At 38.7% G+C, this 24,954-nt stretch overlaps 1 protein-coding gene and 1 pseudogene across 1 annotated transcript in view; both read right to left on the reverse strand.

Annotated features, from left to right (window-relative positions):
* CPN1 (carboxypeptidase N subunit 1) overlaps positions 1-24,954 on the reverse strand; it is a 472,336-nt gene that overhangs the window by 62,572 nt on the left and 384,810 nt on the right. The gene's annotated exons all lie outside the window — the stretch shown is intronic.
* Positions 791-14,506, reverse strand: LOC138145440 (cytochrome P450 2C55-like; annotated as a pseudogene).

The raw sequence follows: 24,954 nt of genomic DNA on the forward strand, positions 1-24,954 counted from the left end.
CCGGGTGACTGAGGTGCTCCTGAGATGAGTTTCAAGTGTCATAATCAGAGAAGTGACATTCATGTGTAAAATTTTCAAGATAATTGAAAATCTAGTGAATTTTGTTATTAGAATAAGCAATAGTTAGAAAGAAGCATTTGAGGGGAAAGGAACCAGATAGGAGCTAGCTGGGCACATCCCTTTGTGATCTAGACATTACAGGTCATGTACTTATTTCATATTCTCCAGGCATGAAATAGTCATCATACACTAGAACTTCCTGTCAGTTCTTTTGTGATAAAAGTAAAGTTTGGAGAGGTTATGGCCATGACCAAGTCACTCTATAGTTCACCTCATCTCTCCCTATCCATAGGAGCTGGTGGCAGGTTTCCTAGTCCCCTTTTCTCCTTCTACCATAGGAAAACAACAGCTCTCAGTTCCTATACCATTCTCACTAAAATGACTTGCTTTAGCTCAGCTTAGATGTATCTGGGTTATGAGAGCTATATTGGAAGCTAGAGGCCATCTATAAAACCCATTCTTCCTGTAGATAAAGTCAAGGCCTAGAGGGATAATGTTACATCCTCAGTTACAGCTCTGCTGAGTGACAAAGCCAGAAGTAGGCCCCAGATTGCCTAACTCAGACTTGGGCTCGAGCCAATATAACACACTACTTTTCTTCCATCGGTGAACAGAATGAAAGGCCATCCCATTTAGCAGGGGAGTGGACCTGGCATTTCACCAATACAGGGAATCGGAGCTGGGACTGTTAAGGAAATTCCTTCTGCCAATGTAGGTAGCTACTCTACAATTTGGAGTCTTAGATGTCTGGGCCCTGAGAGGTAAGGGTGGTTTCCCAGTATGTATTAACATAGCCAATATGTGTTAGAAGCAGGCCCTGAACTGCCCTCCCTGCCTCTAGAGGCCAGTTCTCTGTTTTATATGATACAACTGCTTCTCTACACACCTCTATATGACAGAGTAAGCAAATTGAGTTCACACTCTGTGCCACTGCCAACAGGGTGCTTTTATGCCTTGCGAAAATTACAATGAAAACAAACACATCGGACCTTGGGAATCACGTAGTTTCTGAAGTGGATGTCCTGGGGTGCCAATCAGGGAAGACTGAAGGGGACAAGACTAATATATCTCTGTATCTCATGTACAACAGCATCCACATAGGGCATCTTGACTCTGTCCTGTATGGAAGGCCTCCTCCTTGAGCCAACCACTCAGTCAATTTCTTCCCGAACTTTGACTATATTGAGATGAATGACAAAGAATAGCTCAGATAGTTGCAAAGTCTAATGAGCATGTTAGTCTGGTTAGTCAACAGCATTTATTAAGAGCCTACTACGTGCCAGCATATGGCAACATTTTAAGTGATGGGAGTATAAAGGAAGGAAGAAGATAGTTTGTACTCTGATGGAGCTCTCTAATGAAGATAAAATGCAAACAGCTGTGTACAAACACGATACAGCATGTCTCAAAAGTCTTAACGCAGTCTTAAGCTTTATTGGACTTTAAAAGTCGTACAGAGGATTTTCTATTTGATTGTAGAGGTAAAAAGGGAGCAACTCATCTTTATGAGCTGGTGTGTGCTTTAGGAAGACTAATTTGGCAGCTGGTTGGAGGATGGACTAGAGTGAAGAGAGATTTGAGGCAGGGACCCCAATGGCAGGGTCTTACAATAGCCTGGGAATGAGGTGATGGGACCTGTTTTGAGATAGTAGCAATGTTAGAGGAGAGAAGGGGTGAGATTCGAGAGATGTTAGGAAGCCCTTTGTGGAATGGACATAACAGGCACTGAACTGGTGTTCATAAGGAATAACAACAACAGCTAACATTTATATAGTACTTACGATGTGCCTGGGACGGTGCTAAATGCTTTACAATTATTTTCTCATTTGAGCCTTACAACAACCATATAGAGTAGGTGCTATTATTATCCCCATTTTACAGGTGAGGAAACTGAGGCAAACAGTGTTTAAGGTACTTGCCCAAGGTCATATAGCTAGTAACTCCCCGAGGCCAGATTTAAACTCAGGAATTCCTGACTCTAGGCCGACACTCCACCACTGAGCAACCTACCTGGTGTTAAGTCAAAGGACAGTAGAATTAAATCTCCCTAGGGGGAGGCACTTCATCTTACTCAATCTAAGCATCGCCCCCAAGCCTAGAATAACACTGTACCCTAAACACATTAGCCTCTTTATTGATCAGTAAGGAGTGGTATTTTATGAAACCTCAAAGTATAGGTTCTTCTTCTTTTATCGATTTATGTTTTTACAAATGGCATCTCACAAAATATGTGTATACATCTATCTATATACATGTGTGTATACATGTATGTATGGATGTATTTGTCAGGAACTGGATCTTTTCTCCTAACTTCTATGAAATTGTTTGCAAAGTATCAACATACAGGAAATGATCAACATTCATTACAATGAGAAGAAATTATTATCCATTCTTCTAAATAGTTCTGTGAATGACCTATTCTAGAGTAGTAGTATTTCTTAACCTAAGGTACATGAATTTGTTTTAAAATATTTTTTAAAAAACATTTTGACAATTTTATTTTAATAAAATTTGTTTCCCTTGTAATCCTCTATATTTGATTTTAAGCATTGGAAACATTATGAGGAGGAAGAGTCTCCAGGATTCAGCAGTCTTCCGAGAGGTCCATGACACCCCCAAAATTAGGAATCTCTGTTTAAGAGCAAGTGTTCCTTAAGCTTTCTCGCTAAAAATGAGTAATAAAAACTCAACTCTTCTATCTCATACTACTATTTCATAGGAAATTAAACCTTGGAAAGTCCTCAGCAATTAGCTTATTTTATAAATGAGAACAGTGAAGTCAAGAAAAGTTAAGGCTTTATTGCTAAGATAGCACAGCTCTTTACTGCCAGAGCAAAGACTACAACCAGGGTCTCATACTTTTTAGCCTTAATTATCTTTTGTTATCATGTGATTAGGAAAATTTGGTTTGACAAACTGTAGTATATGATTGTAATAGAATATTATTATGCTAAAAGTAATGACAAGCAGGATGATTTCAGAAAAACCTGAAAAGACTGACATGAACTGATGCATAGTGAAGAGAACAGAACCAGGAGAATGTGTTTACAGAGAAAGAACTGATATCAATTGAATACAGATTGAAGCATATTATTTTTCACTTTTTTCTTTCATTTGAGTCTTCTTGTACAAAATGACTAACATAGAAATGTTTTACATAATTGCACATGGATAATCTATATGTGATTGGAGGTGGTGGAAGGTGGAAGAGATAGAATTTTGAACTCAAAACTTTAAATAAAAAAATATTAAAATAATTTTTAAAAAAAAGAAGAATTGGTTTGAGATCCAGTGACTCTAAGCTGTTGCTAACTGACTTGGGGACTCAGTTACCTTCACTTCTGACAGGCCAGCTGAAATCATCACCCTCATCATCACCATGACCAACAATACCAATAATGGTGACAAAATCCTTAATTATGAGTTGTAGTCAGTTCAACAATGAGGGAAATTAATATTTTACTATTATATTAATAATGAATTATTAATTTATGATCCATTTTTTTCCTCCAATTTTTGTCAACACCATTTCTGAAAAGGCTGGGCAATCTCTGAAAGACATGATTGAGTGGTGTGATCACTCCTAGTCCCCAAGGCATCTCTGCTCCTGAACTAGTTTGGTCTGGGCCCCAACCAAATGGGACTCTATTCTATAACTAGGATTCATACACCCCAGGGAGTATGAACTCCATCCTTGCAACCTTCACTAAAGTTTGAGGTGACCTCTACAAAGGCGAGAACAAATCAATGAAAACCTGATTGAGATGGCTTATGTTTTTCTAGTTAAGATTACTAACAATTTGAATTTCTTGGAAGTTAGAGAGGGGCATTATTAGAGAGTCACATCAGAGGGTCAGCACACTGCTTCCACTCTCCCAGCCAATGATTGGGAGGAGCTGATAATTCTTAGGACAGTTAGGTCAGTGGATAGGAGTGCTGGACCTGGAATCTGGAAGACTCCTCTTGCTGAGTTCAAATCTGGCTTCAGACACTTACTAGCTGTGTGACTCTGGGCAAGTCACTGTTTTAGCCCTGTTTTCCTCATCAGTAAAATGTACTAGAGAAGGAAATGGCAAACCAATCCAGTATCTCTGCCAAGAAAACCGCAGTGGGTTCAAGAATAGTCAGACAGAACTACAAAACACTTTTCACACAAATAGAGTCAGATCTAACTAATTGGAAAAATATCAATTGCTTGCGGCTGGGCTGAGCTAATATAATAAAAATGACAATTTTACCTAAATTAAATTATATATTTAGTGCCATACCAATTAATTTACCAAAAAACTACTTTATAGAGCTAGTAACAAAATTAAATAGTAGAAAAAATAGCAACAAAATTCATTTGGAAGAATAAATGGTCCAGAATATCAAGGGAATTAATGAAAAGAAATGCTAGGGAAGGTGGACTAGCTATACCAGATTTCAATCTGTATTATAAAGCAGCAGTCATCAAAACTACTTGGGACTGGCTGAGGAATAGAGGAGTGGATCAATGGAATAGATTAGGCACACGAGATTCAGAAGTCAACAACTATAGTAATCTATTGTTTGATAAACCCCTAGACCCTGGTTTTTGGGATAAGAACTCACTATTTGACAAAAACTGCTGGGAAAACTGGAATATAGTATGGCAGAAACTGGGCATAGACCATTATCTAACACCATATATCAAAATCAAGTCTAAATGGGTGCATGATCTAGGTATAAAGGTTGATACTGTAAGCAGTCTCGTAAAACAAGGAATAGTTTACCTGTCAGACTTGTGGAAAGGGAAAGACTTTATGACTAAACAAGAATTAGAGAACATTATAAAATGTAAAATGGATAATTTTGACTACATGAAGTTGAAAAGCTTCTGTACAAACAAAGCCAATGTAACCAAGATTAAGAGGGAGGTGGGAAATTAGGAAAGAATCTTTACAACCTATGTCTCTGATAAAGGACTCATTTCTAAAATATACAGAGAATTGAGTCAAATTTATAAGAATACCAGTCATTCCCCAATTGATAAATGGTCAAAGGATATGAACAGGCAATTTTCAGAGAAAGAAATTAAAGATATCTATAAGCACATGAAGAAATGCTCTAATTCACTATTGATTAAAGAAATGCAAATCAAAACAACTCTGAGGTACCACATCTCACCAGTCAGATTGGCTAAGATGACAAAACAGGAAAACGATAAATGCTGGAGAGGATGTGGGCAAATTGGAACACTAGTGCATTGCTGGTGGAGTTGTGAACTGATCCAGCCTTTCTGGAGAGCAATCTGGAATTATGCCCAAAGGGCTATAAATACTTTCATACCCTTTGACCCAGCAATACCACTCCTCGGGTTATATCCCAAAGAGATCATAGAAGTGGGAGAAAGACTCATGTGTACAAAAATGTTTATAGCAGCTCTTTTTGTTGTGGCAAATAATTGAAAATTAAGGGGGTGCCCATCAATTGGGGAATGGCTGAACAAGTTGTGGTATATGCATGTTATAGAATACTATTGTGCTATAAGAAACAAGGAGCAGACGGTCTTTATATTTACCGGGAGAGGCTTATACAAACTGATGCTGAGTGAGAAGAGTAGAACCAGGAGAAATTTGTACACAATTACCGACACAACGTATGTGTGATGACCAACTTTGATAGACTGGACTCCTCTTAGCAATGCAGTGATATAAGTCAATCCCAAAAGACTCATGATGGAGAGAAATGTGTGCATCCAGGGAAAGAACTGAATTTATATCCAGGTGGGAGCAAAATACCTGATCTTTTTCCTTCTCTTGTTTGGTTTTATGTCCTCTTTACCATTTTTCATTCCCGCTGATACAATCCATCTTTATAACCTGACTAATGTATAATGTGAAAGTTAAAAAAAAAAAGAATAGTCAGACAGGACTGAAAATTAAAACAACACAGGACTAAACAAAAAGAACTCTTAGTCAACCTCCTTATATTAAAATGTCCACCAAGTGGGATTGCCAGAGGAGGTCCCAATGATGGAAGACACAACTAGATATAAAAGACCCCACTGTTCTCACTCAGGGTCTTGGGCACAAATGGAGCCATGCCATTGGTCTGTCCTTTATCAATAGACCACATGACCCCATTGATAAAAGATATTGTGCTCAGAGGAATGGCCTCATTTTAATTATGGGTTAAATTTCCCCTGAGACAATAAATATATGTTAAGCAGCTGCTATGTTTAAGGCATAGTACCGGGTAGAGTATTGCTAGTCACAGCAAGTAGTCAGGACCAAGGCCAGGGCTTACCATGTTCTCTCCCAACTTGATATCTTTTCAATTGTGTGGGTCACAATGAATTGTTTTTCTTACCTTGTATCTCTGGGTATTTCGTGAGCAGTAAAAGTGCAAATCTCAAAGTGCTGGATGTTGTTTCTGTACCAGCAGCAAATAAATTAGATGCAGTGGCCAGAAAGTCTTTGTAGCTAAAGTCTGACTGTGGATTCATTTTCTCCTGAAAACAACATTATTAAATGCATCAAAGAAGCAGACATGGGAAGTCCCAAAGATCTCCCATTTTGTGGCACCATTACATGTAATGTGACCCAACGAGACCTTTATGAACATGTTTAGATGATGGGTTATATAAATATGATTTCAACTCCAGAAGACTTGATGGTTGTGTGGAGGAAATGGATTGTACCTACCATGTTTCCCCGATAATAAGACACTGTCTTATTAATTTTTTTGGACAGAAAAACACCAGAGGGCTTATTTTCAGGGGAGGGCTTATTTTAATGAACATTGACAGCAATTTTAATAAACAGGTAAATGTGAACAAAAAAATGTACCTTTATTCAATAAGCAAATCACTGGGGAAGAACAGGATGACACGCTCACTGCTGCAGCTCTGATTGGATGCAGCTCGGAGCGCGGTGTGTGTTTCACCCGGGGCGGGGGACGGTGCATACAGAGGGCACCGTAATGTAGCGTGTAGCGCAGGGGATCACCTTCACTACAGTAGCAATCTCAATAGGGCTTATTTTCGGGGGAGGGCTTATTTTAGAGGAATCTTACACAGTAAGGGGAGGGCTTATTTTCGGGATAGGTCTTATTTTTGGGAAAACATGGTATATACTGTGAGCTGAAGGGAACCACCTTCTCTCCTCTTCTAATATTTAAAAATAACCTTAGAGAACAAAGAAATGGAGGCTGCAGGTTGTGAAAATAAAGACACATTCCCAGTCTATATTCTATTCTGATTCTATTTCAAAGGAAGGCCTCCACTGTCTTAGACTTTGGTCCTACCTTGGGAAGCTAAGTGGCACAGTGGATAGAGTGCCAGACCTGGAGTCAGGAAGACTTATCTTCATGAGTTCAAATACAGCCTCAGATCTTTACTAGCTATGTAACCCTGGGCAAGTTTCTTAATCCTGTTTGCCTCAGTTCCTCATCTGTAAAAAGAGGGGGAGGACGGAATGGCAAACCATTCCAATATCTTTGCCAAGAAAAACTCAAACAGGGGTCAAGAACAGTTGGACATGACTGAAAAGGGACTCATCAATGACATATTCTATTCTGATTCTATTTCAAAGAGAGGCCTCTGTTGCCTTCGACTTTGGTCCCACCTAGACGTTCTGATTAACTAGATTAACTAAGATCGATGTTCTTATGATCACATCTATGATCACAGACCTATGATCACATCTAGACATGCTGAGGTTATAAAGATGCCCTGCTAATGAGATTAATGAGACTTCTTACATTTTGAGAGTATGTATGCCATATATGCATGTGTATACCTATTTCTATCTATCTATCTCTCCTTTATTAGTGTCTCTCAATGTCAGTCTGTTGACTGTCATTTCTCTTCATTTAATCTGCAGAAGACCTAATGTGCAAACCCTACAGATAACTGAAAAGACAGTAGGAATGGGATTTTATATGTGAGCCATCACCACTAGGTAGAGAAGTATGATGAGGTGAGTTAAACTCCTTGCTACCTTTGACAATGTCAGAGTGAATAGTTGTCATCCTCTGGCTTTTGAGTAAAGGTGTAGAAGATTGTGTCCTACCCTTACCCCCTTAAGTTCCTCATCTATCAGACCAGCAGATGAATGAATGATTCCCAAATTGATCATAGAAACTGAGGGGATCGTTTTCCCTTGTAAAACAGGGGAGGATATTCTTGACTCAGTAGGAACTACAAGAATTAGGAGAAGCAATAGTGCATTCACGTAAGGGTGTGAGACTCCCTCTCATTCCCAAATTCACTTTTTTCCTGGCTCAATTTCCAATATCAAGAGCCACCGTTTCACCCTTAGGGAAAGGACCTGAGGAGTCAATTTGATTGCAAGTTATGTGACCTAACTTAAGAGCAAGTATCAGACAGGATTTCTGAAATCTTGCTTTGGATTTAACTTACTGCCTGTTCTCTCTGGTTGTGGACAAGAATTGTTGCCTCTACGAACTATCTCTGCTCTTTCTTTCCCTTCAAGGGGTTCAGGACAGGTTTGCCTTAGTCTCATGCCTTCCCAGGTGGCCACAAGAGAGCAGAGCCCTGACTTTGTTTGTTATGTTGGTTAATTTGAAGTGAGGCTGAGTAGTGGAAGCCTGGCTCTTCTCTCTACAAGTTGAAAAGCCCTCATGACATCATGTTTGGGTAGCTCCCATTGGGACCAGGACAGGTATTGACTGTGATCTACTGTACTTTGTGTTATGACACGTGGATCTATTCCTCTGAGGAGATTAAAAACACTTAAATTGATAAAACCAGGGGCCTTTTCTCAGTCCTCATTGTATTTGACCTCTCTGCAGATATCCACATCTTGGACCACACCTGTTTCTTGGATATTTTCTTCTGTATGTATACGTTTAAAATTATATACACAGAGACTTACACACACATGTGTGTGTATCTATCTCTCCATCCATCCATAGATCTATATCCATCTCCATCCATCTGTCTCTGTCTCTCCATCCATCTCTATCTATCCATACAACCATCCATCTATCTCTTTCTGTCTCTATCTACACATATATAAACACATATATAGGGAGGAAAATCCATCCAAGGATTAGAAGCATCTAGATCATTTGTCAAAATTGCTTTTGATGTCCAAGATGACAGAAAAATTATTGTTAATGAAATGTGGTCATTATTAATTGTAATTAATGCATGAGATCTTTAAACCTTTTCTTTTAAAAATTTTTTTATTTTTCAAATGCTTTATTAACTTCTGATTTACATCATTCATTTCTGCCAGATTTTGAGTTGCAAATTTCCTCCCCGTTTTTCCCCTACCCACTGCCCCAAAATGGCAGTCTCACAAGACATCCCCTCTTCCACTTTGCTCTCTCCCATATTTTCTCCCATACCCCTTTCGACTTTTCCAGTGGATCTCTATGCCCCAGTGCCTGTATCTCTTATTTCCCAATTACATGTAAAATAGTATTATTAATTATATATATGTATATATATATATATTTGAATATTTTATTTTAAAACTTTGAATTCCATATTCATTCCCTTCCTCCCTTGTCACCCACCCTTACTGGGAACATAAGCAGTTCAATATAGGTTGTACATGTGTGGCTGATGCAAAACAATAACATAGTAAATATATTGTAAAAGACTGACTATATTTCCCTCCCTCCTATCCCACCTCCCACTTGTTCTATTCTCTACTTTGATCCTGTCCCTTTTCAAAAGTGGGTTCTTCCAACTTCCCTCCCCTCAGCCTGCCTTCCCTTCCATCATCCCCCCTCTCATCCCCTTCCCCCACTACTCTCCTGGAGGGTGAGATACCCTATTTAGTGTGTATTTCATTCCCTCCTCAAGCCAAATTCAATGGGAATAAGGTTGACCCATTCCCTTTTGACTTCCTATTCTTCCCCTCCATTGTAACCATTTCCCCTTGCCTCTTTTATATGAGATAGTTTGCTCCAATCTGTCTCTCCCCATCTCCTCTCATTATATTCCTCTCTCACCTCTTAATTCCACCTTTTAAGTATCATCCATTCCTGTTAAATTGGTCCTGTGCCCTCTATCTATATATACCTGTAAACATATATATACACATTCACATATGTATTCATATGCCCATATACCCTCATATATATATTTCTATTCCCTTCTACTGAGAAAAGTTTCATCAGTTACAATTATTGTTTTTCCATGTAGGAATGTTAACAGTTCAACTTTGATAAGTTCCTTATGATTTCTTTTCCCTATTTACCTTCTCATGCTTCTCTTGCTTCTTGTATCTGACTGTCAAATTTTCTATTCAACTCTGGTTTTTTCAGCAAGAATGTTTGGAAGTCCTCTATTCCACTGAATGACCATATTTCCCCCTGAAACATGATACTCAGTTTTGCTGGGTAGGTGACTCTTAGTTTTAATATCAACTCCTTTGACCTCTGGAATATCATATTCCAAGCCCTTCTATCCCTCAAAGTAGAAGCTGCCAGATCCTGAGTTATCCTGATTGTGTCTCCACAATATTCAAGTTGTTTCTTCCTGGCTACTTGTAATATTCTCTCCTTAATCTGGGAATTCCGGGATCTGGCTATAATATTCCTAGGAGTTTTCTTTTGGGGATCTTTTTCAGGAGGTGATTGGTGGATTCTTTCAACCTCTATTTTGCCCTCCGGTTCTAAAACATCAGGGCAGTTTTCTTTGAGAACTTTCTGGAGGATGATTTCTAGGTTCTTACTTTGATCATGGCTTTCAGGTAGTCCAACAATTTTTAAATTATCTCTCCTGGATCTATTTTCCAGGTCAGTGGTTTTTCCCATGAGATATTTCACATTGCCTTCTATCCTTTCATTTGTTTGAATCTGTTTAACAGCATCTTGATTTCTGATAAAGTCATTAGCTTCCATTTGCTCCAATCTAATTCTGAAGCAATGATTCTCCTCATTGAGCTTTTGAGATTCTTTTACCATCTGGCAAATTTGGCTTTTTAAGGCATTCTTCTCCTCATTGCCTTTTTGAGCCTCTTTTGCCATTTGAGTTAGTCTATTTTTTAAGGTGTTATTTTCCTCAGTCAGGCTGTTGACTCTCATTTCATAATTTTCTTGCATTGTTCTCATTTCTCTTCCCAATTTTTCCTCCACTTCTCTTATCTGCTTCTTAAGGTCCTCTATGGCCTGTAACCAGCTTGTATTTTCCTTAGAAGCTTTTGGTGCAGGAGTTCTGACTTCACTGTCTTCCTCCTGTTCCATGCTTTGCTGCTTTTTGTCCCCAAAATAAGAGTCTAATGTTGGAATCTTCTGTCTGTTTTGTTTCCTTTGCTTGGTCATGTCGCCCCTCAGTCACTTGACCCCCGGGCTTTTTGCCACAGTAGGACTCTGCCACCAGACAGGGGAGCTTTAGTCCCAAACGCTGGGGTTTTCTCAGCTGCCATAGGTATTAGATGGGTGCCCTCTCTGAGGCCTCCACGCACTCTGGCAAGCTGGACACACGCCCCAGAACCTCCACCCTAGACTGCAATCCAGATCCAAGAAGGTTATAGAAAGAGCGATTACCCCTCAGACTGGTGCTTGGTCCCCCTACACTCTGCAGGCCAGGAGCTGAATCTGCCATGTGGTGCTGGCTGGCTGTGCCTGTGTCTCAGCAGCTTCTCGCCCCAGGGTCAAAAGCCATGCATTCGCACTAACTGGGTCCCAAAGTCCAAACTGCACTGACCTTTCACTTTGTCCTTCACATCTATGTGTTGATAAATCTGGAAACAGCCACAGCTGCTGCTGATCTGGAGTACCTCTGGCTGGTGGCTGGTCAGGCCCGCCCTGGGGCTAAAGCCTCAGGTGGGGCTGGGCTGGGCTCCCAGAGCACTGTGCTGGCTGATTCCTGCCGGCCTTCTGGGCTGTCCTCAGTGTGAGGTTAGCTTCTCTGTGTTGTTTTGTGGGTTCTGCAGCTCCAAAGTTTTTTTAGAGTCTGCTTTTTACATGGATTGGGGAAGGTGGGAGCCGGAGCAGCGGGGAGGTCCTGCTTCTACTTCGCCATCATGACTCCGCCCCCCTAAACCTCTTTTCTTAAGGTGACATTTTTTTTCTTCTTTGGATATAAACTGAGGTCCCCTGTATAATTAATATCTGTAATACATTATTACTGTCCTTTTTAAAGGAGCTTAAGCATAATTTTTAAAGAAATATACCCACTGGATCTTTTCTTCTTCCGATCAGATCTTTGATTTATGTGATCCTGAATGTTTGGCAGGGAGAAAATTCCCAGTTATAGCATTGTTCCCTCAGACAGGGTAGGGGACTAAATCCAAGTTACAATGATGTACCTTATGAAGGGGCTTTGCAAGAACATATAGTGACAAAATTGGGATTTGCACATGTGTATATAAATAGTATAACCTAATGGAATTAATGAAAAATGTGTGCAAGTGTATATTTACAACTATGCCAAGATGATTCTACAGATAATTAGTGGGAAGAGAAGGTCAAAATTACTAGGGAAGATTAAGTTTTAGAATTATCTACAGAATGCATTTACCTATATCTCTTTCCATCACTGGCATAGAGTAATTGGAGTTATGGTTTTCTCTGTTAACAATGCCTAATATTGATATGCTTATATGGTTCTTTTAAGGTTGGAAATGTGCTTTACTTATATTATCTCATTTGACTTTCAAAATAATTCTATTAATTAGGCATTATCTTGATATTATAATGGAAGAAACTGAGTGAGGCTTAGAGATGTTAGTTGACTTGCCCAAGGTCATCTAGCAAGCAGGTGTGTGTGTGTGTATTTATATATATATATATAAATACACACACATACACATACCACAATGTGTGTATATATACACACATACACATACAAACACACACATATATACACATATAATATACATATGGATGGATATGAAATACATACATATGTGTGTGCATATATAAATATATATGAGGTATGATTTGAACTCAGGTCTTCCTAAATCCACTTCTAGAGCTCTATCTACTCTAACGCCTAGTTGCCTTGTGCTATGGAGTGACGTGGCCCAATAATGCCCTCTCCTTGGCCCATTCTAACCTCTCTAGCAGGCTCTCTTGGGGCACCAGGGTCTCTGTCTCTTTCCCTGATGGTGGTTTCCAAGGGTCTGTCCCCTACAAGGGTCTCAGTGAAAATCATGGTTCTACAACTCAAGCTCATTCTACATGAAAGCTTATCCAAGTACCAGGGTTGCCAGTTTTGGCTCTTCCACTGTACCTGCTGCATTCTGATGAGGATACAGTCAATACAGTCCTGAGGATTGTTTGGGTCTAGGGTTTCTTCCTGTTTCTTCACCTGATCTATTATGAAACTCCTCATTTGGAGAATATTTTTAGTGATGATCCTATGACTTCCAGGAAGATGTTTTATGAGTGAGGGGTAAAAACTGTAGAGCTAAAAGGGCAGAAAACCTCATCCCATGCACCCAAAGAAAGATTATTAATAAAGAGAAAACAACGTTTACCATTAGTTGCTTCCTGTCTTGGCAGAAATTTCTTTATTTCAGGTTTAGAGGTGAAGGATCTATCTTATAACTGTCTGAAGCCAAGTACCTGAATATGCATCCGCAACCACCATCTAAGAAAATGGTTCTCCCGGGCATTCTGAAGGTATCCTGCAGGTTACCCCATGCCAAGAGAGGGAAGCTAGTCAGCACTCCTAAGAGAGAATCGGTGGATGGATTATCTGGTCTCTTAGAGTTTGGAGAGGGAAGGATCCTGTGGCTCTCCTCACCTGTACACATTGATCCACCTTCCCTTTTGGGGTTTCGGGATTGCCCTCATGTGGAATGGTACTGTATTCATAGGATTATAGAAATAGAGCTGGAAGGTACCCTCGGGATGGTTAGAAACTGAGGCTGTATAAGTGACCCCAAGTTCAGTTCCCTTTACGTGGCACCTTGCCAGCTCTTCACGTAAATGAAGAGGAAACAGAAGACACTCTTCCATAGAGTGAAGTAAACTCATATAGTCTCTCCACTCTTAGGCACTCTCTCTTCTTCTCCATAATGGTATGGCCTATTGGAGTTTTGGCTGTGACTGCACTTTTGAGAGAGCTGATGTCTCCCCTAACCTACAATTCAAATAAGAATTTAGTGACCAGTCACATCACCACAAGGCAACCTTGACCTTACCTGAATCCATGGTGTGTTTGTGAGCCTAAAATTTTCATTTAACATTTCCATCAGGTGCAGAAATTTCTCATCTTCATAGTTGAAATGATGGTTAACGAGAATAGAGCAGATCATATTGCAGGGAGCATAGGAGAGGATGAAGGTTCTCACTACTCTTACCCACCCACTGGGTCTTCCTTTGTAACAAAACAAATCCACCCAATACATTAAGTATGACTGACAATACTTGTTTTGAGCCTGTGCCCCCATACTTGTACAAGGAAAGGAGTAAGGTACATTTCCTCATCTTTTCTCAGGGCCCAGATTAGTCCTTACAATTATATATCATTGGGCTTCACTTTAGTGGCCTTTTTATTCCATTATTAGAGTTGTTAATTTTATTTAGTTAGTTAGTTATTTTGCTTTTTGGAGGGCAATTGGGGTTATGCGACTTGCCCAAGGTCACGTGGCTAGTTTTTGTGTTAAGTGTCCGAGGCCAGATTTGAATGCAGGTCCTCCTGATTCCAGGGCCAGTGCTCTATTCACTGCACCACCTAGTTGCCCCCTGTTCATTTTATTTTTAATGTCCTGTTACTGCATTATGTATCAGCTCCTACAAATCTTCCTACATTTCCCTCAATTCCTTATGTTTGTCCTTTCTCATGGGACAAAAAAATCTACTAAATTCAACATTTGTTAAGCCATTACCCAACTGATGGCCACTGGCTTTTTTTTCAAGCTTTTGCTACTCTGAAAAAAATGCTACAATGAATACTTTGGTGTAGGCAGGACCTTTCTTTCAGACTTTGACCTCTTTGGGGTATATCTCCAGTAGCAAAGTTTATGAATCAAAGTTTAGGAACAGTGGGGTACTGATTAATTTCAGAAGAGTAGCTCTTTTTAGGAAAGCTGTGATAATATTAAGAAACCACTTTTTTGGTGTTACTAGTTTTGAACTCTTTTTTTTTTGTAAATCCAGAGAAAATTAGGAAAACCTTCTCCTTGTTATCAATACATCAACAAGGATCCATAAAGTACCTACTGTGTGCCAGGCACTATTCAAGAGGCTGAAGATCCAAAGACAAAAGTAAGACAGTGTTTGCCTTCCAAGACCTCAGGATGCCATGCTGTTTTGGCCATAAACTTACTCTTTAGGGATAACATGAGCCATTGTATTAAGTTTCATTGCATGTAATAGAAGTTCAATAATCTCTCCCCTCCCAGGAAATTTAGGGGAATCCTGGCTCTGTAGAATCCTGACAATAGAAAGAACTATATCTTACCCTGGCGATCTTGTTACTTCCTTTATCTTGGTCTCAATTTCCTCATCTGTAAAAAGAGAGGAATGGTCTGCATGTCCATTGCAGCTCTAAATGTTTGATCTACTTCTCACTGGAATAGTTCCTGTACTCTGTCCTTATGTGCCACAAAGGTATGTCCCAGCCTTTCTGTTGCTCCCTATCCATAACACACCTTCTCTGTATAGCCTGCCTGGAAGGTTCTCTGTCATCACCTCTGCTTCTCACAACCTTTTCCTTCCTTCAAGTTTCAGCTGAAATAGTCTTCTAAGGAGACGCGTAGGAGAGCAGAAAAAAACTCTGGCTTTGAATGTGCCACTTGCTATCTTTGTAACTTTGGGCAATTCATTTAACCTTTGGGGCCCTCAGTTTCTTTATCTGTACAATGAGAACATTAGACTCCATGAATCTCTGCCTCTAAGTGTTTGGTCCAATGATAAAGAAACTTTCCTCATTCTCTTAATTGTTAGAGTTCACCCTCTACCCCCAAATGATTTTTGTCTTTACTTTGTATATAACTTGTAGTTGCTTTTCTGTCTTGTGTTTCTTTAGTGGAATGAGTCTTTGAAGGCAAGAACTCTCTGCTTTTTATTTTTGTGTTCCCAGTGTCCAGAGTAATGTCTAGTATGTAGAAAGCACTTGAAATTAAATTAAGTTGAAATAGTTACATTTGAGACCATTAACATGACTTCTCATTTTCGTGGGAGTTACCCAGGAGTAGCCCACCTGCTACCACTGAAACATAGGATAAAGCCCTCTTACCTTGTCTAAAAATGTGAGGATATTCTTGGAGTTCAATGGTAGCATGTTCCCAAGAATCGGAAGAGGAGTTGGGCCAGCAGGGAGCTTTGCTTTATATTCTTTGCTCCATATTAACTGGAAAGACAAGGAAAAGACAACAGCCACAAGGGCTTGCAAGAGTGGTGAGGCCAGACAGACCCATGGCTGCTGGAGGGCTTAACGAAATGCCTGGTCACAAACCCCAAAGTATAGATGAGTGGTAGGAAACAAGGAGTGTAACTGATCAGCCAATGGCAAGTCTGGGATCCTAAAAGCAGATAGAATTTGGGTTTTAAGTTACTTTTGATTACATCAAAGATCAAATTAGATATAATTAGATATTATTTCTCCTGTAAATCCCTTTGTTACTACCATGGTTAATCTTTATTGAATGAGAATACTTACCCTCTAAATGGGCCTGTGTCTATTAATTTTTTTTTCTTTTTGGAAGGGTGAAAGCAGGGCAATTTGTGTTAAGTGACTTGCCCAAGGTCACATAGCTAGTAAGTGTTAAGTGTCTGAGACTGGATTTGAACTCAGGTCTTCAACTCCAGGGCCGGTGCTCTATTCACTGTACCACCTACCTTCCCTATTAAATCTTTATTAGTCATATTTGAGTTTCCTTCCCTTATTGAACCTGTAAGTGAATAACTATACTAGTGGCAAGTTCATGGGACACCTTTTATGAGTTTGGGTGTGTGTGTGGTGAGGAGGGGGAGAGATTTGCCTTTTCCCAAGACAAGAGCAGCAAATTAAAGATTTCATTATTCCCTACTTTTGGAGAATGACTATTTCACTATTAAGGACAGTGACAAAGACAGTCCAGTGTAGCCTTTTGCTTTCTGGAATCTGAACTGATGGTTTCTTTACACAATGATACCAGTATAATGTCCAATGGTCATTGAACAACACCTACAGTTGGAGGGCAACTGTTGGGAGGTAAGTTGATTTCTGACAAAAGGAGGGAGGTGAAAATGTCTACCCCTCACCTATGAGAGAAGTGAGGCTGTTGCTCAGAAGAGACTTCTATTAGGATGAATATTTGGTATTCCTTCTACGTACCTCTAAGGGTGGAGGAAGTCCTGGAAAATGGTACAGGGAGATTCTTGGTATCAACCCCAAGCTTGGGACGAAATGTACCCAGGAGGACCATGTTCTCTTAGTTTGCCTTACTAGAGGGCGGGACTAGATGACTAGATGACATCTCAAGATGGAACTGCATGACTTTGTAGGGAAAGTCCTTGCCTGAAATGAAGCCCTGTTTTCTTTTGATGCTCCTAATCATCATCACCACTTTATACTAGAAGACCTAGTATGACCTGCAAAGATTTTGCAACACCCACCAAATGGACCAGATGCTTAAGATCCAAGACTCAGTCCAAAGGGGTAAGAGAAACTTGGGCTTTCTGGTCTTTGTCCTTCCACAACTGGTCACTCCTTCAGGAAATGATTACACTACTTATTGTCCTTTGTGTTGTATTTTTGTTTTTTGGGTTTTTTTTTGCTGTTTCTTTTTCTTTTTCTTTCCTCCCATGCTGCCTATGTCAGGTTTCTTGCATCCCTAAGATCAGGGTCAGTAATAGCTCTGAAGTCATTTAAGTAGTAGAAAGTCCTTTCAAAGATTCTAGGACATCATCCTCAAGGGGTGTGGTGTGGTAAGAGGATAGATATACTCAGTCTCCTTCCCAGGAAGATTAGACTAGATTTTTCCTTAAAAGGTATTGAAACTGTCCTTGGAATTTAATTTGTTTAGGAGTCTATAGAGCAGGTAGGTAGAGCTATGGGCTAGAGTGCTGGACAGTATCTTTGCCACAAAAATCCCAAATAGGGACACGAAGAGTCTGACATGACTGAAAAATAACAGAAACAACAAAGTAAAGGTCAGACTGTTGACAGAGCCTTCTGGACACCTGAGTGTAAACCAGCCAAGACACAAGGGGCCAGAACTCTCTCCTTAAACTTCAGACCACAGACCAGCTGCATGACCATCAAAGTACAGGAAGGTTGCACTCATCCGAATCCATTGTATCTTCGGTGAAAATCCTATCCCTTCTCTGAATATCTTGCCACACTTTGAACTAAGGAAAGCTCATTTTGTTAACAGTTGAATGGACCATAAGTTTCTTATTTCATCTGAATTCTGAACAAAAGGTAACTTTTTAGCCTGGTCAGATCTGACCTGTAACAGCCTGCTCTTGGACCTATTTAGTGGGGCCCAGAACCCGAGAGATGGGATTCCTCAATAGAATGGGTATGTGTTTACTTTTCCATACCTTTGAAAGTATAGTCTTTCTGTAGAGTATATATCAGATCGCACACCATCTTAAGGAGTGGGGCAGGGAAAATTTAAAACTCAAAAGTTTATGGAAGGGAATGTTGTGGGGGTGGCTAGGTGGCACAGTGAATAGAGCACTGGTCTTGGAGTCAGGAGGACCTGAGTTCAAATCTGACCTCAGACACTTAACACAAAAACTAGCCATGTGACCTTGGGCAAGTCACTTAACCCCAACTGCCCTCCAAAAAAAAACAAAAAAAAAGGAAGTGAATGTTGAAAACTAAAAATAAATTTTAAAAAATTTCTTTCAGTAAGTATAGGGGCAGTTAGGTGGAGCAGTGAACAGAGCACCAGCCCTGGAGTCAGAAGGACATGAGTTCAAATGTGGCTCAGGCACTTAACACTTACTAGTTGTGTGACCTTGGGCAAGTCACTTAACCCCAATTGCCCTGCCTTTCCCCCTCAAAAAAAAAAGGCAATAAATAAATAAATAAGTGTAGTCTTCCCTGTTACATCCTTCCTCAGTTCAAAATAAATTTCAGTCCCTTTAAATTGTACCTGGTATGCACCTACTAAACATACTTTAGACCAGATATAGAGATGTGAAGCACAAATCAGAGTTCCAGTGAAGAACTGACAGCTAACTAGATGGCCATCCATTGGGAAGTGGCTAAACAAGTGGTGGTGTTAATCTACTGTTATGGCACTATAAGACCTGATGAACATGAAGAATAGAAAGAAGGGTGAGAAGACTCATATGAACTTATATGCAAAGGGAAACATACAGAAACAATGTAATTATATGTACAATAATTATGATAATTTAAAGAACAAAAATACTGTACTTACCATGTCCAAATTGGCCAACACCTCTAAATGCCTTCCCAGATGTTAGATGATAAATATTCAGAGCCTAAATGAGTAAATTATGAGAGAGGACTACCAATAATCTAAAATTCACCTATTCTTTCATATTTCATACCTTACTCTAGTGTTCTTTCCCAAATGCCCACAGCAAAATCAGAAATAAAACTTTATTGGTTGCACAGGTCTTAAAGTTGTTTGGACAAGATGACCTCTCAGGTCCCTTCTTACTCACTTTATTATCGCATCCATCCCACCATTTTTTTTGCCTTTTTTTTTTGGAGGGCAGTTGAGGTTAAGTGACTTGCCCAAGGTCACATGGCTAGTCATCCCACCATTTTTGAAGGGAGTATGTATGTGCTTATAGTGCTATACCTTGGGAAACAGAATTTTCTCAAGGCAGGACATTTTTTGTTGTGCTATTTGTTGTTTTTCAATCGTGTCTGCCTCCTCATAACCCCATTTGGGGTTTTCTTGGCAGAGGTACTAGAGTTGTTTGCCCTTTCCTCTCCAGTTCATTTTATAGTTGAGGAAACTCAGGCAAACAGGGTTAAGTGACTTGCCCAAGGTCATATAGCTAATAAGTGTCTGAGGCCATATTTGAACTCAGGAAGATGAGTTTTCCTGACTCCAGGCCTGGCACTCTATCCATTGAGCCCCCTAGCATCATCATCCTCATCCTCATCATCATCATAATAGCTATTGTTTATATTGTAATATAAGGTTTACAAAGAATTGCACATATATTTTCTCATTTCATCATCACAACAACTGGGGCAGGTAGATGAGGTTGTTGTCATTTTAAAGAGAAGGAAGCTGAAAAGGACAAGGTTTATCTAACTTGCCTAGGGTCACATAACTAGTAAGGGTCTTAGGCAAGACATGAACTCAGATCTTCCTGGCTCCAAGTCCAGCACTCTTCTTACTCTACTAGAAAACAAATGTGAGGTAGGTAAGACTTTGGATTGGTAAAAGAAGTTGAGATCATTTGTCCAAGTGGAAGAGAGTTATACACAAGAGAGTTATAGGTGAAGATGTTGTTTGGCAGCTCTCTGGATTCAAAGTTTCATCAGAGAAATCCAGACCATCTTCACCAGAGGAAGGGGATATAGAAGTGGGATATTATGTTTGTCCTTCGTTTTCAAAGAAGACCATGACATCAGGGAAACAGTGACATGACTTTCAGTTGACTTTGATTTGAGGGAGGGAGGACTGTGCAAGGTCACCAACCTTACTACCTTGACTGGAAAAGGATCCATACAGATAGCAGGAAGGTGGGTCTACACTAGAACAAGGAAGTGTGCTGAATCACTAACAGATGAGCTGAATTACTTTGCTATTACTGAACTACAGGAGTAGGATGGTGTGTGAAGAGATTAAAAAAAACTAGTTCATTTCTGGTAGTTAATAAACTGACTGCTATCATGGAACCTTGTGATTTCTGAAAGCCCTTCAAGGCCGCATTGTTCAGGATCCACTGGCATCTTCCCTGACAAAAACATGTCTTTGTCTCTCCGCCAGGATGTTGATCTATGGCAGGGCAGTCAGAGGAGCTATGAGCAATGTCTGGGGTTTTCCCTTCTCTTCAGGATCTTGAATATTTTGATCATACTTGGTGCCTGATTTGGTAGAACTCAGTCTCTTGTACAGGCAAATCTGGATGATATGAGCACACTCTTACATAAATTCCTAGGGAATAAAAGCATCAAATTATTTCTTATTTAGCAGTTACTCATATTTAGGAAGTGCCCACCCTAGGTCAAACCAACCTAGGTTAGGAAATTCCTTTAATATCATGTAAGATCCTTTCCAAATCTAATGCTCTATGAGCCTAAGTCTATTATGTAAAAACAAATAGAAAGTGTGGACACCTTCCTATGTCTTGAAGCTTCTCATGTATGCTAACATTTGAAGATACAATATTGAATGGTAAGAACTTGTTCTCCCTAGTCCTTGCCAGTCATCCCCATGACCTTAATAGTTAGACTTTGGAAGACATAATCCTATATTGAGAGCCTGATCCCATTGTCCCTCTGGTGAAAGGAGCCACCGAGATTCAGACTTTGTTCTTGTATAGTCTGAGGAGGAATTGACTGATTTCTCATTTTATTTTTTAGTTCAATCCACTCATTAATTCTTTAATTATATTTATCACTGCCTTTTTTTTGACATTGTCATCAGTTCCAAATGAGGTTCAGAGCACAAATCATAGAAACTATAATTGTGAGAGTAAAAATAAGGAAACAGGATAACAAAATTTCTGGTATTCAGATAAAGCAGTACTCAGAGGAAAATTTATATCTCTGAAAATGTATATGAACAATACTGAAATAAGCAATGTAAAAGCTAAAAATAAGCAAATAAGCAAACCCAAAATAAGTGAAAAAGAGAAAATCTTAGAAATTAGAGGATAAATTTATAAATTGGAAGGTAAAAAAACTACAAAAATGAAAATGGGTTCTTTGAAAATACTAGCAAAATTGATAAACCTTTGACTAAGCTAATCAAAAAGAATAGGGAGGAAATCAAATTGGGGTCGTGGAAGAGAAAGCAATATAAAATCATAAATCAATCAATCAATCAAAAAAATTATCAAATGATTACTATGTGCCAGGCACTGTACCTACAAAGAAAGGCAAAAATACAGTCTTTGTTCTCAAGGAGTGCACCATCTACTGGGGGAGACAATATGTACATAAATGAGTACATATAAGATACATACACAGCCGATAGAGGGAAAGGTATAAGCAGATGGGAACAACAAAAAAGACATCCTATAGGAGGTGGTGTTCAAGCTGATTGTTTTTAGGATCTTAAGGGATTCTACAAAGTTATAAAGAATGTTTCAGACATATATCCCAAGATGTTCATTAGCTCTCTGTGGTACAAAGACCTGAAAACAAAGCAAAAATGCATGAAATGTGAAATGAGGAAGCAAATGAGACGATACATGTAAAGCATTTTGCAAATCTTAAAGTTCTATATAAATGTTAATTATTATTATTATTACTGTTACATCATGACAGCATTGAATATGAAGAACTTGGAAAAGCATGGAAATAACAAAAATAAGGGGTATTATATAGTTATGAGATAACATAAAATATAATATATTTTATATATAATTATATTACATATATTACATATCACATATACATAATTTATATTATGTATATAATGTACATGAAAATGACAAAAAACAAAATGGGGTATTATATAGTTATAACATAACATAATATATCTTATATATAATATAATAGGCATCATAGTATATATATAATATAATTATATTAAATATACATATGTTACATATACATAATTTATATTATGTATATAATGTACATGAAAATAACCAAAAAAACAAATGGGGTATTATATAGTTATGAGATAACATAATATAATATATTTTATATATAATATAATAGGCATCATATTATATATAATTATATTACCCATACATATGTTACATATACATAATTTATATTATGTATATAATGTACATGGAAATGACAAAAAAAAAACAAAATGGGATATTATATAGTTATGAGATAGCATAACATAATATATTTTATATATAATATACATTACATTATATTATTTTCTATTATATATTATATTTATAATATAATGCATAATAGATTATGTTTTTCATTTATATATAATAGAAGTATGCTATATATATATATAATATGCTATATAAAAAGTATACTTCTCTTCCTTTTCAACAGAGGTAAAGAACTATAGGGCAGAATATTGCATATGTTGTCAAACATGGTTGTTTTTCCTGAACTGTTTCTTTATCTTTATTTTTTATTCTTTAGTACAAGACAGCACTCTGGGTAGGGAAGGAGGAGGAAGAAATCTGAATATTGAAAAGGCACAGAAACAAAAGTTATCAATAAAAACAAGATTAAAAATAAAATTAAGGGATCTGAGCAAATAATCTCATCCCATTACCAGAAAAAGAGGGGAGTTGACCATACATAAATTAATACTCACCTACCAACTATGAACGATGAGAAAGAGACCAGGAAAGTGAAGAAGTTATCGAGAGTTCCACAGGGAATGAAGAAAAATAAGTGAGGAATTAGGGTTAATCAGATGGGCCTTGCTGATAATTGCATTTCTATTTGTGGAGCCACTTCTATTGGTCAGACTCAGTAGGAATCATCCAGTTGCCAATTACAGGAAGCTGAGCAGATAGTGTCCTTTCCGAAAGAAAAAAAAAAGGCAGGAAACTGACCACAAGTAAATTAAGCTTCACCCTTCAGAGAACGAGCCATTAGTGTGGCCAGCAGCATGGCAATTTTCAGGGACAGTAAGGAGGAGGGTTAGCTCAAAAAGCTACCAACAAGACAAATGGATACGGATCTCACTTCAACCAGTGTAGACGGTAAGGAAAATTTTGCAGCAACCCATAGAGAGATGACAATTTTTATGTTAATGATATCACAGAGAACAGCAAGTTAATCCAAGGAAAAATGTTTAAAGAGATCAACACTATTCATAGGAGACAATATCCAAGGAGAAATCCACTAATAAAACCCTTGGCATCAGATTTCTGTATTTAAGTGTGACTTACAAATAGGAAGAATTAGTGATCATATTGCAAGAGGAAACTCAATATTAAAATTCATTGGTATAAGTGAGATTTGGTATACTAGCTTTCATGATTCAGCTACAACTATGTAAAGAAACACTATAGAAAAGAGACTGTAGGGTAGCACTATATAAGAAAGCATTCAGTTTAGGAAACTTTTTAACAAAAGTTTTGATCCATATCTCACAACAACTCTGTGAGATAGGTGTTATTATCTCCATTTTACAGATGAGAAAACTGAGGTAGAGATTAAGTGGCTTGCCCAGGGTCACAGAGGTAGTGTTTGAAGATGGATTTGAACTCAGGTCTTCCTGACTCCAGGTCCTACCCAGCCGAAGAGAGTGTCAGTATCAAATCTTTTTTTGCAGAAATAAAGTTACTGACACATAAAAGGGTCTAACTGTGTCTTTTGCCAATTTGACTAATACTTGCCACAACAGCAATCTAGAAACTTCTTTGGTGGGAAAGCATGTCAGAGGGAATTTTTAACATGCCTTGATACATGAATACAAGATAGAAATTCAGGCAGAAGTTAATTTAGAGAGCAAAGTTCCAAGGAACCATATGCAGGCCCTGTGATTAAAAGTTAATGGGATATTATTGGGCAGAAACACAATAACACAGTTCCAGTCCTGAAGAGGGGGATGAATGAAACTCCTATTATTCATTGTTGTTGTTGTTTGTCCTTAGTTCTAGAAGAGGACCACAATGTCAGGGAGGTGATGCCATGACATGCAAGTGAATTGAGGGAGGGAGGGGCTGTGCAAAGTCGCCAGCCTCACTTTCTTCTCTGGAGCCATCTAGGTCCAGGGACGAGATATAGATCAAGACCCAGGATGCAGCGGAGGACCTTGGCCTTTTTAAGCTAAGGTCTTTTAATAGCTCTCAGTTTGACTGAAGCAACACCCATTCAGTGATTAAGGCTTAATAAGAAATGAGGCAAAAAAGGAAAAGGAAAAGAGAGAGAGAGAGAGAGAGAGAGAGAGAGAGAGAGAGAGAGAG

This window comes from Petaurus breviceps, unplaced genomic scaffold (assembly GCF_028583685.1).
Source record: "Petaurus breviceps papuanus isolate PSGF00001 unplaced genomic scaffold, PetGlider_PUasm1.0 90740, whole genome shotgun sequence".
Taxonomy (NCBI): domain Eukaryota; kingdom Metazoa; phylum Chordata; class Mammalia; order Diprotodontia; family Petauridae; genus Petaurus; species Petaurus breviceps.